Raw genomic sequence first — 17,931 nt, forward strand, 5'->3', positions numbered from 1 at the left:
AGGCAGCTTTGAAGGCCCCTGATTCCCAGGCCTACCCAGACTGATTGAAGCAGAATGACTGGGGTGGTCCCTGGACATGGGCAGAGTTTGACCTTTCTGCCCATGGGTCTTCAAAGTGCTGCTGGGCTTGAGAACCACAGTTGTGATGTGGGGAGCATCCCTCATAGCTCAGTTGGTAAAGAATCTGCCTGCAATGCAGGAGACCCCGGTTCAATTCCTGGGTTGGGAAGGTCTGCTGGAGAAGGGATAGGCTACCCACCCCAGTATTCTTGGGCTTCCCTTGTGACTCAGCTGGTAAAGAATGCGCCTGCATTGCAGGAGACCTGGGTTCGATCCCTGGGTTGGGAAAATCCCCTGGAGAAGGGAAAGGCTACCCACTCCAGTATTCCGGCCTGGAGAATTCCATGGACAAAGGAACCTGACGGGCTACAGTCCAAGGAGCACAGAGGCATGGACCTTGTAGAGAGGGCATCTGGAGTGAGGTCCTGGAGCACCAGCATCTGCTGGACCAGACTCCCCACAGGGAGCTTGTCTTTGAGGATTTGAACGTGCCCGTAGTGGCTCCAGAAGCAGAGGCTCTTCATTTAACTGGGAATTGGGTCCCCTGGGGGGAGCAGACAGGCTGGCTCACGGGATCCCTCTAGTGGCAGAACCGAAGAACTACATGTGGAGACAGCGTGTGGCTGGGCAAGGGTGGGAGGAGCAGCCCCCCATCTGAGAGCCACTTAAACATTTTGTGACGTGGCAAATAGTTTACGGAAGGGTTGAGTGGTTAAAATGACAGTGTCCATTTGTGTGCTACCTGTGGGGTTTAGCCAGGCACAGCCTCATCCCTAGATGAGGCCACCTGCCATGCCACCCCAGCATAGTGATGGCTGGAAATTCTTGACCACGTGAGTATCCAAAGACTGTTGGGAAGTGGGTGGACAAGGAAGGCTTTGTGGCTGACTTGCCATCATGGGCCCTTCTCCCACTGAGGACTGAGTTCTACAAACAAGGGTTAGGGTCTGTGGAGTTCTACAAGCAGGGGTTAGGGTCTGTGGCTGTCTCAGTCCTGTACCTTCCATAGTGTCAGAAATCAAGGCTTTGGGTTGGGATGAAGGTGAGAATAACCACCAGACAAGATCAGTGGCCAGCCTGTCATTCGTTTATGTCCTGAGAGGTACCTGGTCCAGTCTCTGGGGCTAGTTGGATGAGGATGTCATATAACAGGACCCCCATGTGGACCCCTATGTGGCATCCCAACTGCCCCCCTGCCTGGGGAAGTACATGGTGACATTTATGAGCTGAAAACACAGGTCCCACTCCCCAAATCAAAAGGTGTCTTCTGGAACTCATCCCAAGAACCAATCTAAATTACAGAAATAAAGCATATTTGCATGAAGATGTCCATCTTGCTCTTCTTTATAATGGAGGGAAAAAGGGAAGAATCTACAGAAAGAGTTGCATCCATTACTGTTCATCTTCCAGGTTAAGGAGTTTTCATGGGGGCCTGTGAGCCCCCTGAGGTCTTCCACCACTTCCTGTATGTGTGCTCATGGGTGTCTATTTACCTGAGGAGGGGGCACTTCTGGCTCCCCCAAGGGTGCAGAACCTTAGTACTGCTAGAAGATTGCGCGGTATTAGTAAAGGTTATACAGCAGTGTGGAAATTTATGGTGTATCAGAAACAAAGCAGGTAGCAAATGATGTACACATTTTGACTGAAATCCATGGGAAGGCCTGATGCATGAACGAGACTATCCAAGCAGCACTGCCCACTAGAACTTTCCTGATCTGTGCCATCGCGACAACATCACTGCCTTGCTTACCTGGGGAATACGTGAAAGGTGGCTAGTGTGACTGACAAGCTGAGTTTTTAATTTTACGTGATATTGATTGAGATAAATTTAAGTGACACATGTGAATGTCCTATTGGACAGCAACAGCTGAGAGGAAGCTGTGCCAATATGTTAGGATAGGGTGGTCATGAGTCATTTTTTTCCTTTCTCATGTTTCAAAGATGTTACAGTATGACTGTATAAATCATATGATGAAAAAAAGTTTTAAAACTAGATAGCCAGGGACTTCCCTGGGGGTCCAGTGGTTAAGAATCCGCCTTCCAATATAGGGGATGTGGGTTCAATCCCTGGTTGGGGAACTGAGATCCCACATGCTGCAGCTAAGAGTTCTCATGCCACAACTAAAATATCCCACATGCCCCAACTAAAGAACCTACATGCCGAAATTCGAAGATCCCATGTGCTGCAACTAAGACCTGATGCAGTCATATAAATAAATATTAAAAAAAAATAGATCACATAGCTGATAGCTGCTGCATAGCTCAGACCAGCTCACCCCCGTCTGCTGTCTTGCATGCTTGTTAATGAGAAGGCCCCTTAGGACCCCGTGACCCTCCTCCCCAGAGTTGTCATCGGTGCCCCCGCCCCCAGGGTAAGTGTGTGCCATGTTTCCTCTCTTTCATCCCCTTCTCTTGTCATTCTTGGTGAGTGTTCTGGGGATGGCTGTCCTGAGTGAAGGGTGGTGTTCAGCTTACAGAATGAGCTGGGTGGCCTTGCCACTTTGAGGCTCTCACCTTGGCATCACTGGGGCGGTGGTCCAGCCAGCGCAGACACGGGTCCAGGAGAGTCAGGTGCAGCCAGGAGGGGTGACAGCTGCCTGTCCCCGGGGTCCTACCTGGATGCTCCCCTGCCTGCCTACCTCTCCTCTCCTCTTTTCCCACACATGCTGTGGTTTGGCCAGCCATTCCCCACAGCCTCACCCTTCCCCAGCCTCCCTCCAGCTGGAATGTGCTCCCCTCCCCTGGTGAAACCCCAGCCAGACTGTGGCCTCCTCCATGACCCTGGCTGGCTCCCCAGAGCTCCTGCTGCTTTCCCCAGGCATCCTGTTTATGTGGCATTTAACATGTGCTGCCTCCTGCTGTTGCTTTTCCTTGAGCTGTACCGTCTTCTGGACCAGTGCCGTCCTATAGGACTTTCCATGGTGATGAACGCTGTCCAGCGCGGTAACCACTGGCCATGTGTGGCTGTGGACTCCTGGCAATGTGGCTCTGGAAACCGAGCAACTGGATTTTTAATGTTTTCATCTTTAATGAACTTAAAGTCTAGTAGCCACAGGCGCTGAGGGCTTCCATGTTGGACAGTGCAGGCCCAGAAGAAACTGTGCTTCTGGCGGGTAGGAGGGGGAGAGTCGTAGTCACCATCCTTGCAAAGAGGAGCCCCTCAGACTTCTCTGTCGAGAGAGAGAGAGAAAAAGGGGAAAAGGCCAGAAAAGTGAACAGGTGTCCCCGCCCCCCACCCAGGGGCTGGTTTCCTAGGGGGTGGATGGCAGGAGGGGTCACAAGCAGAAGCCAGTGAGGAGGGAGGGTAACGATGGAGCCAGCCCCGAGGGCAGTGACTGCGACAGCATGACAGCGCCCACCCCGCAGAGGGAGCCAGGCTGAAATAAATAGCATCTTAAGTGCTTTTTGCCTTTAGGAGGAAAAGGCTCTATGACACCAGAGTATCAGCCGTAAAGGCTGAATTATTCATACTGGCTCGATGTCGCTGGTGTAACTGGCCGTGCTTTTCCTGCCCTGCTCAGGGGAGAATCCAGCCTCAGAAGGACATGAAGCCTGTGAGCTGGGTGGGCCAGGGCCAGGTGCTGTCACTGATCGGGGGGCTGCCAGGAGGGACCCAGAGGGTGTCATGCTGGTCATCGGAAGCCTGGTGAGGGGGCAGGCTCTGCGATGCCATGAGATTCTTCATTGCTTTGGGTGGTTTTCATAAATAACCTTGCTGTTCCTTTTCTGTCCAACCATCTTGGGGCAAGCAGGCAAGCCTGCGGGAGGAGAAACTGCAAAAGGTAGGGGGTGATGTAAGCAAGGAAGACACTTTTCACCCCTTCCCACCCAGAGTAGCTAAAGCAAATAAGAACCCTCTCCCAGAGGTGGGAGATGAAGAAAGAAGAGGAGGAGGGGCCAGAAGGATGGGACCCTAAAGATATGAAGAGGGGGAGGAACAGAGAAGGGCCAGTGGCTGAGCCAGTGGATGTCTTCAGAGGCCATTCCAGCAGCAGTGGGACTGGGGATGGGGTGAGGGAAGCTTCCAGGGCTGTGCCGCCCAGGAGAGGAGGGTAATGGTCAGAGAGCATGAATGTGGGTCCTGGAGAGATTTAAGTGGTGGAATGGCCAAGAGTTGGTGAGAGGTGGGATGGCCAGGTGCTAGGGGGGGCACACCACCCGAATTTCTGGAAGATATCTCTGGGCTAGCTCAGTACTGGGCCAGCCCGGGTGCCCCGGACGCCCCGAGGATGCTCCTGGAACACCCATCCTCACCCCCTGGGGGCCCCCAGCAGCAGCCTGGCAGCCAAGAAGCTGGCAGCTTCCAAAGATCTGTTGTTTGGGTTTGTTTGTGCTTCTGTAACCGGGAGCTGAGATTTATTTCTTTAAAACATCCCATCTCCCGACACCCTGCAATCTGTTCTGTGCATCGTTAAGACTAATCTTGTCTTATGTTTCTGTAGCACTCGGCAGGCTCTGTGCCGCATCTCTCCCTCCACACCCGCCCCCCCACACATCCCTGCTCCATGTGTGGCCCCCCAGCCAAGGTGGCAGTCACTTACCACTCCCCTGCTCCATGCCTAGGGCTGGCTGATAGCAGGGCTCCAAAGGAAGCCTATTTGAGAAGGGCAGCTGGTGGGACTGAGCCCTTGGACCAGCCTGGGAGCCTTGCTGCCAGGCAGAGAAGCCAGGCCCTGCCTGGGGCGGAGGATGGCCCTTCAGCGTCTACCCCGCAGTTCTGGAAACGCACTGGCGGCCAGCTGCCACTGGCTCCAGGAGCTCAGAGGGGCTGCCAGGGAATTCAGGCTGGGTCTCGACGGTGCCCAGTCATTTGATGTGAGACTCAGGGCGGCTGTTTGGCTCAGACACGCTGTCTGGGGAGGGAAGGGGCAGGCCATCTGGGCTGGGCCAGGTCTGCCATCAAACGTAAACCAAGCCCTGTGTGATCCCCGGGGCATGAGCTTGTCAAGGTGTTTTAATCTCTGTCTCAGTTTCCTCATCTGTGCGGTGGGGCCACTGTGAATACAAAGGCAATGAGGAAAAGCGGTTCCAAGAGGCTCAGCACAGAGTAGGCAAATGGCAGTCATTTACCAGGACGCTAAAAATAAAAGTGGCATTTTTATGGCACCTATCAGGGTGCCAGCCCGATCCTAAGAGCTTTGTGTTAGTTTCTTGGGGCTGCTGTAAGGAAGGATTGTAAACCGGGTGACTTAAAAAAGTAGAGAGAGGTTCTCATGGTTTTGGAGGGTGGGAGTCTGAAATCAAGGTGTTTGAAGGTCCAGAGAGGTCCTCCCTGCCTTTGCCAGCTCCTGGAGCTCCAGCTGTCCCTTGTGGCCATGCCCCTCCGGTCTCTGCCTACATTGTCACGTGGTTTCTCTTCTTGGGAGGACAGCAGTCCTTGGATTTAGGGCCCACTCTCAATCCAGGATGAGCTCATCTTGGGATCTTTAACTAATTACATCTGTAACTTGTTTCCAAATAGGGTCACATTGGGAGATGAATTTTGGGAGACCCTATTCAATCCATCTTAGGCTTTGTGGGCACTGACTGTTTAACCCTTGAAACAATGCCCAAGGTTGGGGTATTCTTCTCCCATTGTAGAGAAGGTTGAGGCACAGGGTCACAGAGCGAGGCTTCTAGCAGAGGTACCAGCTATGATGTTAAAAACAGAAAAACAAAACAAAATCCAGCCCTGTTTCCGTCATCACTTGGCACATGAGTCGCCCTTACCGGCCTAGTCTTAGTCCTGTTGGCCCCTTGGGTCTGTTTGGACCCCCCCTCCCCCCCCGGATAGGTTTGTGGGGCTGGAGCAAAGATGCTGTGGAATCTACCTGTGACATAAGTAATGTATGTCCACTTTGGAAATTTGGGAGGAAAGGCATAAAGAAAATATTTATGGTCATCAATCCTTCCAGCATTACTATTATCATTTTGGTTTACTTCTCTCTGGCCTTTCAAAGATGGGGATTGTTATTGCCCATCTGAAGAGTCAACAGATCTTCTCTATAAAGGGCCACTTAGTGAGTATTTTTGGTTTTTTTGAACGGCACAGCCTCTGTGTAGCTTCTTAACTCTGTCCATAGAAAACAGCCATTAGCAATATGAAAGTGATTGGGTGTGGCTGGGTTCCAGTAAAATTTGATTTATGGATTCTTGGTATTTCATATAATTTTCATGTGTCATGAAATAGTTCCTTCCTTTTGTCTTTTCCAACATTGAAAAATGTTCAAACCCATTCTTCGCACAAAAACCTGCATGTGGATGTTTGTAGCAGTTTCCTTCATAAATGCCAAAACTTGGAAGCAACCAAGATGTTCATTCTTCCATAGGTTAAGGGAGAGATAAGCTGGTCTATCTAGACAAGGGAATTCTACTCAGCACTAAAAAGAAATGAGCTATCAAGACAGGAAAAGACATGGAGGAAACGTAAATGCATGTTGCTAAGTGAGAGAAGCCAATCTGAAAAGGCTACAGACTGTGTGATTCCAACTATATGACTTTCTGGAAGAGTCAAAGCTATGGATACACTAAAAAAAGATCAGTGGTTGCCAGGCATTAGGGTTGAATAGAGCACAGAGGATTTTTAGGGAAGTGAAACTATTCTGGATGGTGCTGTGATGCTGATACATGTCCTTATGCATTTGTTAAAACCTAAAGAATGTACAGGGCTTCCCTGGTGGCTCAGCAGTAAAGAATCCACCCGCAATGCAGGAGACACAGGTTCGATCCCTGGGTTGGGAACATCCCCTGGAGAAGGAAATGGCAACCCACTCCAGAATTCTTGCCTGAGAAATCCCATGGGCAAAGAAGCCTGGTGGGCTACAATTCATGGGGTCACAAAAGAGTCAGACACAACTTAGCAACTAAACAACAATAACAATATAGAATGTACAGCATCAAGAATGAACCGTAATGTAAACTATGGGCTTTAGTTATTAATAATAATGTATTGATATTGTTCATCAATCATAACGAATGTATCACACTAATTAATGCAAGATGTTAGGGGAACATCTGTTTGAGTGGAGAGGTATCTAGGAACTCTCTGTACCTTCTGCTCAGTTTTTCTGTAAACCTAAAACTGCTCTTAAAAATAGGCTATTAAAAAATTCTTAGCTCATGGATTGTACAGATAGCACGCCATTACAAGCTGACTCCTGGTCTAGGAAATGTAACAGGTCTACTCCTGCTCAGTAGAAATGTAGTGAGCCTCATGTGTGATTTAAAATTTTCTAGTAGTCTTGTTTTTAAAAAACTCCATCTTGAAATAACTACAGAGTCACAGGAAGTTGCAAAATATGTACAGGGAAGTCCCATGCATCTTCCACTCACCCTCCCCTGATTGCAGTATCCTGTGTAAAACCATAATACACATTCTGGACCGGGAAATGAAGTTGGGTACAACGCACAGATCTTGCTGGTCTTTCAAACTCCATTTGCGTGCACCTGCATATAGAATCCTGTGCAATTGTGTCCCATGTGTAGCTTTGTGTAACCACCACCGCAGTCAAGGTACAGAACAGTTCCATCGCTGCATGGCTACCATATGCTCCCCCTCAGAGTTGCAGCCACAACTGTACTCTCTGTCTCTAGAAGACTTCCATATAAATGAAATCACATGCTCTGTCTCCTTGAGATGGGCCTTTTTCACTCAGCATAACTCCCTTGAGCCCCATCTGCGACACTGTATGTACTTGTAGTGCTTTCCTTTTTATTGCTAAGTAGGATTCCAAGGTGTGCATGAACCAGTTTAACTATCCACCCTTTGAAGGAAGGATATTAATGGGTTGTTTCCAGTTTGGGACATTTACGAATAAACCTGTTGTGAACATTTCTATATGGGTTTTTGTCTGAATGTGGCTTTCATTTTTCTGGGAGAAATTCCCAAGAGTGTAATTGCTGGGTCATATGTATGATGGTTGCATGTTTTGTCTTAAAGAAATTGCCCAAATTTTTTTCCAGAGTAGCTGTGCCAGCTTATATTTTCACCAGCAATATAGGTGAGTGGTACAGTTTCTCTGCATCCTTGCCAGCATTTGGTGTGCTCAGTGCAAGGAGATCCAATCAGTCCATCCTAAAGGAAATCAGTCCTGAATATTCATTGGAAGGACTGATGCTGAAGCTGAAGCTCCAATACTTTGGCCACCTGATATGAAGAATTGACTCATTTGAAAAGACACTGATGCTGGGAAAAATTGAAGGTGGAAGGAGAAGGGGATGACAGAGGATGAGATGGTTGGATGGAATCACCGACTCAATGGACATGAGTTTTGAGTGAACTCTGGGAGTTGGTGATGGACAGGGAGGCCTGGCATGCTGCAGTCCGTGGGGTTGCAAAGAGTTGGACACGACTGAGTGACTGAACTGACTGACTGACTGACTGACTGTTTCATATTTTGGCCATTTTGGTATGTGTGTGGTATCCCACTGTGGTTTAATTTGCATTTCCCTAATGATTAGCGATGTTGAGCATTTTTACATGTGTTTCTTTGCCATCTTCTTACTCTCTTTGGTGAAATGTCTCTTCATGTCTTTTGCCTATATTCTAATCTTCCTGCTGGGCTTTCCTGGTGGGTTATCCTGGTGGCTCAGATGGTAAAGAATCTGCCTGCAATTCAGGAGACCTGGGTTCAATCCCTGGGTTGGGAAGATCTCCTGGAAGAGGTCATGGTAATTCACTTCAGTATTCTTGCCTGGAGAATCCCCGTGGACAGAGAAGCCTGACAGGCTACAGTCCATGGAGTTGCAAAAAGTAGGATATGACTGAGTGACTAAGTACACAGCACACACAGTCTTTTTGTTTAACTGTTATATGTTTGAGAGTTCTTGTTTTTCACATACTAGTCTTTTGTCAGATATGTAATGTACAAGTATATCTCTGAAGTTATCCTTTCATCCTCCTAGCAGAATCTTTCACAGGGTAAAATAGTTTAATTCTGATGACACCCAGTGTATCAATTTTTCCTCTTGTGACTCTTGCTTTTGTTGTCAAGTCTAAGAACTCCTGGCCTAGTCCTGAATCCTAAAGATGATCTCCTATTATTTTCTTTTTTTTTTTTTTTTAAGATGATCTCCTATTATTTTCTAAAAATTTTGTCATTTTACATTCTATGTTTATGTCCATGATCCATGTGGAGTTAATTTCAGTATAAGGAATGAAATTTAAGGCAAGGTTTATCTTTCAGCCTGGGGATGTTTTGTTGCCCCAGAATCATTGAAACGGGGTACCCTCCTCCATGGAATTACTTTTGCACTTTTGCCAAAAATCAGTCGAGCATAAATGTATGTATCTAATAGCTGCATTTTAATGAGTAAAAAAGATATGTAAAATCAATTTGAATAATTACCCAGTATACCCAAAATATTACCATTTCAATGTGTGATCAATATTAAAAGTTGATGGAAGATGTTCAGTGTTCCATCTTTGTATTTAGTCTTAGGGAATCTCATGTGAACTTTAACCCTAGAGCACATCTCAGTTTTGTTTTGCTTTTTTAAAATTTACTTTTAGCTGTGCTGGGTCTGCGTTGCTGCACGGGCTTTTCTCTAGATGTGGAGAGCAGGGGCTACTCTCTAGTTGCAGTGCGCGGGCTTCTGTTGTGGTGGCCTCTCTTGTGGAGCGTGGGATCCAGGTGCACGGACTTAGGTCATTGCAGCACTGGGGCTCAGTAGTCGCGGCTCCCAGGCTCCAGAGAACAGGTTCAGTGGCTGTGGCACATGGGCTCAGTTGCTCCTTGGCAGGTGGGATCTTCCCGGATCAGGGATCGAACCTGTGTCTCCTGCACTGGCAGGCAGATTCTTTACCACTGAGCCACCACATCTCAGTTTTAATTTGCCACATTTCAAGTGCTTGATGCCACGTGTGGCACAGGACCATGGAGTTGGCCAGCTCTAACCTCTACTGGCTGGTGTCCTGATATGGTTTTATTGGTTTTTGTCTTTTCTTTTTTTTCCCTCGTGTTCTCTGGCCAGCCCTCTTCCTTTGTCCCTGATGGCTGGGCAGCTTCTGGGGGGAAGTCTGATGAACGTTCTGTTGCCCCTGCTTGGGGGAGGTTCTGTAGCCCTGGCCCCTCCTTGGCTTGGAGCAGAGACTCTGGAAGTCACCAGTGTTACCCAAGGAAGCAAGATTCCAAAAAGACAGATGCCTGGTGGAGCCCTTGCCTGGGTCGATCTTCTTGAAATCATGATATTGTTGACTGTCCTCTCAAGGGCTGTCAGCTCTCTAGAAAGCCAGCCTCTTTCTACTAAAGCTGTCAAGACAGGGAGGAAAGAAGTGCATCAACCCTCCCGAAGTGAAAAGAAAGTTCAGCCTCCAGGGGAGGCCACACCCCCCAGGGAACTGACAGTCCCACTGCAGGATGACTGTCGAAGGACAAGGCAATGAAACAGTTGTCAGCCTCTCCCCTCAGCTCACAAACCACCACAGCCCCTCTGGGGGTCCTTGATGCAACCCTCACTGATTTGTTGCAGAGGATAGTAGGGATGCTCTCCAGGGCGCTGTGTTGCTCTGACTGCACAGAGCCCCGCATGGGAGCAGGAAGCCAGAGGCCCTGGGGACCCCGGCTCTTGCATCAGCAGCCCTGGCAGAGCCTCTGCAGGGCCCACGTGAGCTTCTGAAAGTTTTAAGCTTAAGGTCACAGAGTAATGACGTGGCAGTGTCTCCCAGGTGAGCCATCCTCTGACTTTGGGGAACCCCCCCCCCCACTTGGCTGTTGCAATGTAACCCAATACCTGATGAAATCCTCCCCCAAAGCAAGAGGGAAGTGACCGATGACCTTTGTCATTTGATGGGAACGTTCCTGTATCCTCTGCTGTTTGCCTTAATGTTCATTCCCGGCAAAGTAAACAAAGCATTTTTACTTGGATTTTCCGTTCAATTCAACCAGTGTTCCCTAAATGCCTGTGGTGTGCTGGGGAGAAGGGGCTCCTGGCAGCCCCTCCACCATATCCAGAATGTGCTTCCTTGCTTCAGGAAATCTATTTTGGGAACCTGAGAGTATGGTTTCCCTGACGATCTAACAGCCAAAGCCCAGCTACACTGGTCATCGCAAAAACGCCTGCCCTTTGCAAGTCATGGGCCAGTGGAAGCAGGCCTGACCTCTGGTGCCAGCAGGTGGCCTCGAGTAAATTCCCGACCCTTCTTAGCAGCAGGCAGTGACACAGATGGTCCCTAAGTGTGGCCACCCTGCAGCCGAGCCCCTGGCCCCCTCCCAGCTCTGCCCAGCTCTGCCCTCACATGTGTCCATCCTCATTGTCCCACCTTTTACCCCACACAGTGACTGTCCTTGCCCACCAGACCATCACAGGCGAGTGGCTCCTAAGTGCCCTGGAGGTCCCCAGGAGGAGGCGTGGAGACGAGCCTTCAGGCTTAGATGGCCACATGCCTCTTCTGTTACATTTTATTTGATGGTTTCCAAGATGGAGGGCAAATCCTCTAAAGATGGGAAGGAGCTTTCCTGAGGGGCTTTGGGGCTAGCAAGTGTGCTTGCCAGGGTCAGGGTAACATGGAGCTAAGAAGCCAGAAGTGGAAATGTTCTGGAAGGAGGGAGGGTGGCTGTCTCATGGGTCACAGAAAGGGAGACCCGCGCATGTCTGGAAAGGAGAGGGAGGGGAGGAGACCTGGGACCCAGCAAAGGGGCATAGATGTGGCCTCTCCCTGGAGCCCCCAGGCTGGCGTTTAGGGCCGGACCCTGTAGATGGTAAGACATCAGGATCTGTCTTGCTTCTGTAAATATTTAAACACTGGGAGGATTATTTTTGGTAGCTACGGTCTCTCTCTGAGCCTGGCGGGCTGCCGGGCTGCTGGGAAGGGTGTCGAGTGACAGCGGGCTCTCTGCATACTCCCCTGCGCTCCGCGTGCTCACGGGCACAACGGCCACGACTTAAATCTCCTTTCTGGGAGAGCCTGACCAGGCACGGGCTCACAGGCTTTCACGTTCGGGGTAAGACCGACGTGACCAACACGGATGTCAGGCCTCCAAAGTTTCCCTGACGGTAGTTGAAAGTGACAGTGCCTTGAGCTTCCAAACCGCGAGCAGTGAAGTAGTAGGGCCAACCGCCCGGCCGGGCACCCCCTAGGGAGGTGGCCACGCTCCACCAGACCCACCTGGGGTGAAAGGACTCATTGTGTGCCCCCGCCGAGCACGAGGGGCTGTAGAGAGCCGTCTTTGTCAGATCCACGGGGCTGACGTGCAGAGGAGCCTGCTCCCGCGGCGGGCATGAACGTGGGGTGCCGAGGGCCACTGGGGCCCAGCTCTCTGGGAGCGGCGGCCGGTTTCCCCCGGCCCCAGCATCAAATCTGTCTGGGCATCATGGCCCTGCTTCTTCCCCATGGAACACGAGGCTGGCATACACCCTGCCTTGAAACTCCATTTTCCTGGAGGTGGCACTTCAGCTGAGGAGGGCTCTGTGTGTGCCCAGCAGATGGCAGGCTTCCCCCAGATCAGCCAAGGGTGTGCCCTGCCCGCTGAGCCCGCCCCGCCTCCCACCCAGAGAGGAAGTTCCATCTGCCCTTTGTTGCTCACCTGTCCCCCCTCCCTTCTCACTGCCTGTTCCTGAGGGGCTGCCTGGGGGTGTGCTGCTGAGGAGGGGGACACAAGCTCAGACACAAGCCAGACTCCCTTGGCTGTGGGGCCACCAGACACACCTTCCCTGGGTCCCATCTCTATTTTCAGCCAGCCTCTGTCTCCCCTGCCAACTTTCCATCTCCTCTTTTGGGGGTCTGATAGGTGGAGAGTTGCCAGCATGGTCCCCCACCACCACCCCCAGCCTTGTGCCATCCACCGCCTCCCCAGAGACCAGAAGGGCTAGACAGGCTTGGCCTCTGGCCCCAGATCAGAGGCACACGGCCAACATTAGACCTGGGATGCCAGGCAGTGGTCATCCCAGGATGCAGACTGCTTACTGTCCTTCTCACTGCTCCTGTGGACATGCTGACCCCTCCCACAGCCCAGCTGGGTCTCAAGGGTGGCCTTGTTTGGGATTTACTTTGTTGGACACTCTCTCTTTAAAAAAGAAAAGTTAATGGTTTTTATATAAATAATATGTAGTTAATACAGACGTGTTAGATATAAAGGAGTAGTACCCCAAGGAATTGAAAGCAGGGACTCAAAGAATTATTTACACACATCTTCCATGACTTTCAAGAACCAACTTTTTCAGATTAGCCATAAGGCTGTGTCGATTGTTCCTCACCCTAACATTGGTCTGGAACTCCAGTCACACTGCTGTGGCCCAGGACTGCTGGCTGCAGGCATCTCTGCACCAGCTTTGGTGCAGCAACCATGCATCTCTGTCTGGGTTGGACGCAGAGGCCGACAAAGCTAGCCGTGGCACCATGGCCAGGGGGCTGACTGTGGCCTGGGCTCCCACCACCTGGTCTCCTCCTGGTGAACAGGGCCTGAGATTCATCACCACACACACCTCCCTGTAACAGGGACCTATGCCTTGTTCAACCCAGATCTAAGGTGGTTGAAAATAAAACCCAGGTCTACGCCCTGAAAGCAGGTTCTTCAGAGACTCCGGTGGGTGGGAAAAACTGGAGAAAGCTCTGGGAGGCTTGTCAAGGTCAGATCAGGAGATACCTCTGACCCAGCCTTTTCCAGAACTTAGAAAAATAGACTCTCCCTGTTGTCTTCTGGGAACTGGGAAAATGAACACACCCTCCTGAGTGCCTGTCACTGAAGGGAGGGCACCTAAACAGGACCCTGAGTCCCTGGCACACACCCCCACCCCCAGAAGATGGGAATTGACACTGGGAATCCAGGAGGGGGCATCAGGGAGGGACTAACTGGGCATGCCAGCCATCAGGGTCCCTCTGCCTGCCCCCAGGAATCTCTACCAGTAATCTGTGGTGAGATTGGCCAAGGCCAGTGTTTATACCCCTCCTCTTGGGCCCCCTGGTAGCTCAGACAGTAAAGAATCCGCCTGCAATTCAGGAGACTTGGGTTCAATCCCTGGATTGGGAAGATCCCCTGGAGAAGAGAATGGCTATCCACTCCAGTATTCTTGCCTGGAAAATTCCATGGATAGAGGAGCCTGGCGGGCTACAGTCCATGCAGTCGAAAAGAATCGTACACGACTGAGCGACTAATATTACTTTCTTATAACAAGAGCACTGGTTTTTCTATTAATGAAGCTTCTAGAGTCCTCCCAGCCTGCAGCAAAGCAAAAGGCAGCTCAGGTCACAGGCAAAATGAGCAAGGGTCACTGGGGAGGAAGGCCTGGCTTGTGGGAACTGGGCTGGTAAAGCTGGCCTGCTTTCCTCTCCCTGGCCCCCTTTAGCCTGCTGGGCCCTGCGGGCCGGCTACTGTAGAAGCCCAGAGCCCTCTCCTTCTTGCCTTGGGCCCAGGTAGCAGGAGGTGGCATACCTGTTGGGGCCGGTCCCCAGGCCAGTGCCGACTGGACTGCCACAGAAGGCATGCCTGCCTTCTCAGAGGAACCATACACAAAGTCCAGACCTCCAGAAACAGCTAATACATGGAGTGACCTTTGAGTTTGGCAAGTGCTCAGCCAAAGCGCGGCATGAACTTGGCCCAAATGGCCAGCGTCCCTAATGGCAGAGGTCAGGACCTCCAGGCTGCCCTGGGGCCCATGCCTAGGGTCATCACTCACAGGATGGCCTAGGCAGAGTCTGAGCCCTGATGACTCAGCACCCTTCACCTCTGCCGGGACAGGGCCACATGCAGACAGTTCCTGTGCAGACTTGCCAGTAGGCCCAGGGCGAGAACGGCCCTGCCTACCTGGGGATAAGCCTTTAAAACAATCCTGAGCTCTGCACAGGCCCTTAGCCCTGGCGAGGGGAGGAGGACAGTGAAGATAGCTATACTTATTCAGACTTACTCTACAACAGGCAAAAAACCATGTCTTTTCATCCTTGAGAACACCCAGCGCCACATTTTGGAAGTGCCTCTGTCATTCAAACAAAGCTCAAAGCCAAAGGGTCACCTGCGCAGGGCCACACCGATGGAGATGACGGGACCTGGTTAAAAGGCTTTGGGCGTTAAACCGCTTCCAGAGCAGTAGCCCCCAGCTCTGAGGACTCTACTTCTATTGTTTAAAGGGCAAAGTTCACTCCTTGCTCACAGCGCCTCTTCATCAGGGGAAAGCAGTGCTGCTTGTGAGGGGTCTTAATGGTCCCCCACATTTGGGGTGCCCTTGGGGCCACCTCGAGTCCCGCCTGTGAGTGGGATTGCAGTTCACCACTCCCTGGCTGCTCACACTGTGCTTTCACCCAGAGCTGGTGTTTGTGTAATGGACGGAAAACATTCCCACTCATCCGTATGCCTTTTCCCTCATTTTTAAAGAAAAGTCCTTTGGGGAAACCTTTTTCTCTCTTATTGACTGAAAGACTTTTCCTTGGCGGAACTGAGGGTACCGGGTCCCCAGAAAGGGCCCTGCCTGGGGCCAGGTGTGGGCTAGGATTTGGTGACACCGTGCAGCCTGGCAGGAGAGGGAGGCATGGCTATGCCCAGGCTTTTCCATGGGGCTGGCCAGGGCACACTTCATGTTGCTTGGCAGAACTGAGCTTTGATACTGAGAGGTTTTAACTGACAAAACAAGCAGGGACCACTAAGTTTTGCTTCGTGGCTGATTAATGATTAAAGGACCAACATTCCACGCATAAAACCTTCCAGGAAAGCTCTCTTCATCCCTCAAGTAAGTGGTTTGGGGCTTGTCCTCTTTGCAGTGGAATGGGTGTGTTGAGTTGCTGGCATGCGCTGACAGAACTCTTGGTTTGGAACACAGGGGAGCAGCCCCAGCTGGTGGAGCTGGGAGCAGGCAAGCTGTGCATGTCTGACTTTCCACCACCATCTAATGATTGAGCAGGCCCCGGGAGCCCCATCGGGTGGTTCCCACTGTACTCCTTGGTAGCTGACGGTGTACAGTTTGGATTTAACACACAGCTCTCTGTAGTTGACAAAGAAAAACTATTTCCAGTTTGCACTAACTGGCCACAGCCGTTGCTGAAGCCGGGAGAGGGGCCGGCTGACTGGTGTGACTTCTCGGGTGGTAGTGTTTTGTAACTTTGGAAAGAACATGAAAGACTAGGCGGACATCCACTTGCCAAGGAGCCCAGGGCTGGTGGCCAGGCCAGCACCTCCCTGGTAGGTGTCAGGGAAAACGTTCAAAGTAAATAAATACTGTGATTTCTGGGCCTGCATAATACCTTTCCCCTCTCTTTCCTAATCCCAACACCTGGGGCTGGAACCCCACAGGGGAAGTTCTTGTCCTTTCATAACTGAAGGTTGAGCTTGGCCTGGATGGTAACAGGGATCCTGACTTAAGACACACATTCACACACACACATAGTCACATGTATGCAGACATACCATGTATATACAAACACATACATATGCCACACATCCCACATACATACACACACAGTTTCAGGGAGAAGAACTTGAGAGTATTTTGCTGGAATCAGAAGAAAATATTCAATGACCTCTCATTCTCCTCTATGTGTTTAGTTTTTCCTTTTTTGAAAAAATCACTTTCAGAATTGCCGGGCTGGTTTTTCCAAATTTGAGTCAGCCCTTTATGTCCACCAGTTCAGCATCTGCTGATCAACCAACCTCAGACTGAAAAAGCTTGAGAAAAAAATTTCCAGAAAGTCCCCAAAAGCAGAACTTGAATTTGCCACATGTGAGCAATTAGTTGGGCTTCCCAGGTTGCCCAGTGGTAAAGAATTCATCTATCGATGCAGGAGACGTGGATTGGATTCCTGGATCAGAAAAATCCCCTGGAGGAGGAAATGGCAACCCAATTCTTGACTGAAAAACCCCATAGTCAGAGGAACCTGGCAGGTCACAGTCCATGGGGTTGCAAAGAGTCAGACATGACTGATTGACTGATCACACACAAGCAATTATTTACATGGCATTGACATTGTAGCCTTGCCATTGCATTAGACATTATAAGTCATTTAGATATTATAAATCATGATTTAAAGTTTATGGGAGAATACATACACCCCATTGTTCATGGCAGCACTATTTACAATAGCCAAGAATGGAAGCAACCTAAGTGTCCATAAAGAAGATGTGGTATATATACAAAGGAGTATTACTCAACCATAAAAAAGAATAAAATAATGCCATTTGCAGCAACATGGATAGACCTAGAGATTATCATATTAAGTGTAATAAGTCATGTAATGAAAGGCAAAGTGATATCACATGATATCACTTATATGTGGAATCTTAAAATTGATACAAATGAATTTATTTACAAAACTGAAATAGACTCACAGATGTAGAAAACAAATTAATAGTTACCAAAGGTGAAAAGAAGGGAGGGATAAATTAGAAATTTGAGATTAACAGATATACACTACTATATATAAAATAAGCAACAAGGACGTACTATATAGCATAGGGACCTATGCTATATTCAGTCTCTTGCAATAATCTATAATGGTAAGAGGATCTATATATATGTATGCATGCATGCATATATATATATATATATTTATGTATATAGGGCTTCCCAGGTCGCCCTAGTGGTAAAGAACCCACGTGCTAATTCTGGAGGCGTAAGAGACACAGGTTCGATCCCTGAGCTGGGGAGATCCCCTGGAGAAGGGAATGGCAACCCATTCCTGTATTCTTGCCTGGAGAATCCAATGGACAGAGGAGCCTGGTGGGCTATGATCCATATGGTCAAAAAGAGTTGGACACAACTAAAACAACTTAGCACAGATACACACAAATGTATATAACTGAACAATTTTCCTATACACATGAAAATAACACAACATTGTTAATCAACTATACTTCAATATAAATAAATAAATAACGTATCCGGGAGGATGTGCATAGGTTATATGCAAATACTTGCCATTTTATACAAAGGACTTGAGCATCCTTGGATTTTGGTATCCTCGGGGGCCCT

At 49.7% G+C, this 17,931-nt stretch overlaps 1 protein-coding gene across 6 annotated transcripts in view; it reads left to right on the forward strand.

Moving 5' to 3' along the window:
* TBC1D16 (TBC1 domain family member 16) overlaps positions 1–17,931 on the forward strand; it is a 90,624-nt gene that overhangs the window by 25,002 nt on the left and 47,691 nt on the right. The window lies entirely within an intron of this gene.

The sequence above is a fragment of the Dama dama genome, chromosome 5, assembly GCF_033118175.1.
Source record: "Dama dama isolate Ldn47 chromosome 5, ASM3311817v1, whole genome shotgun sequence".
Taxonomy (NCBI): domain Eukaryota; kingdom Metazoa; phylum Chordata; class Mammalia; order Artiodactyla; family Cervidae; genus Dama; species Dama dama.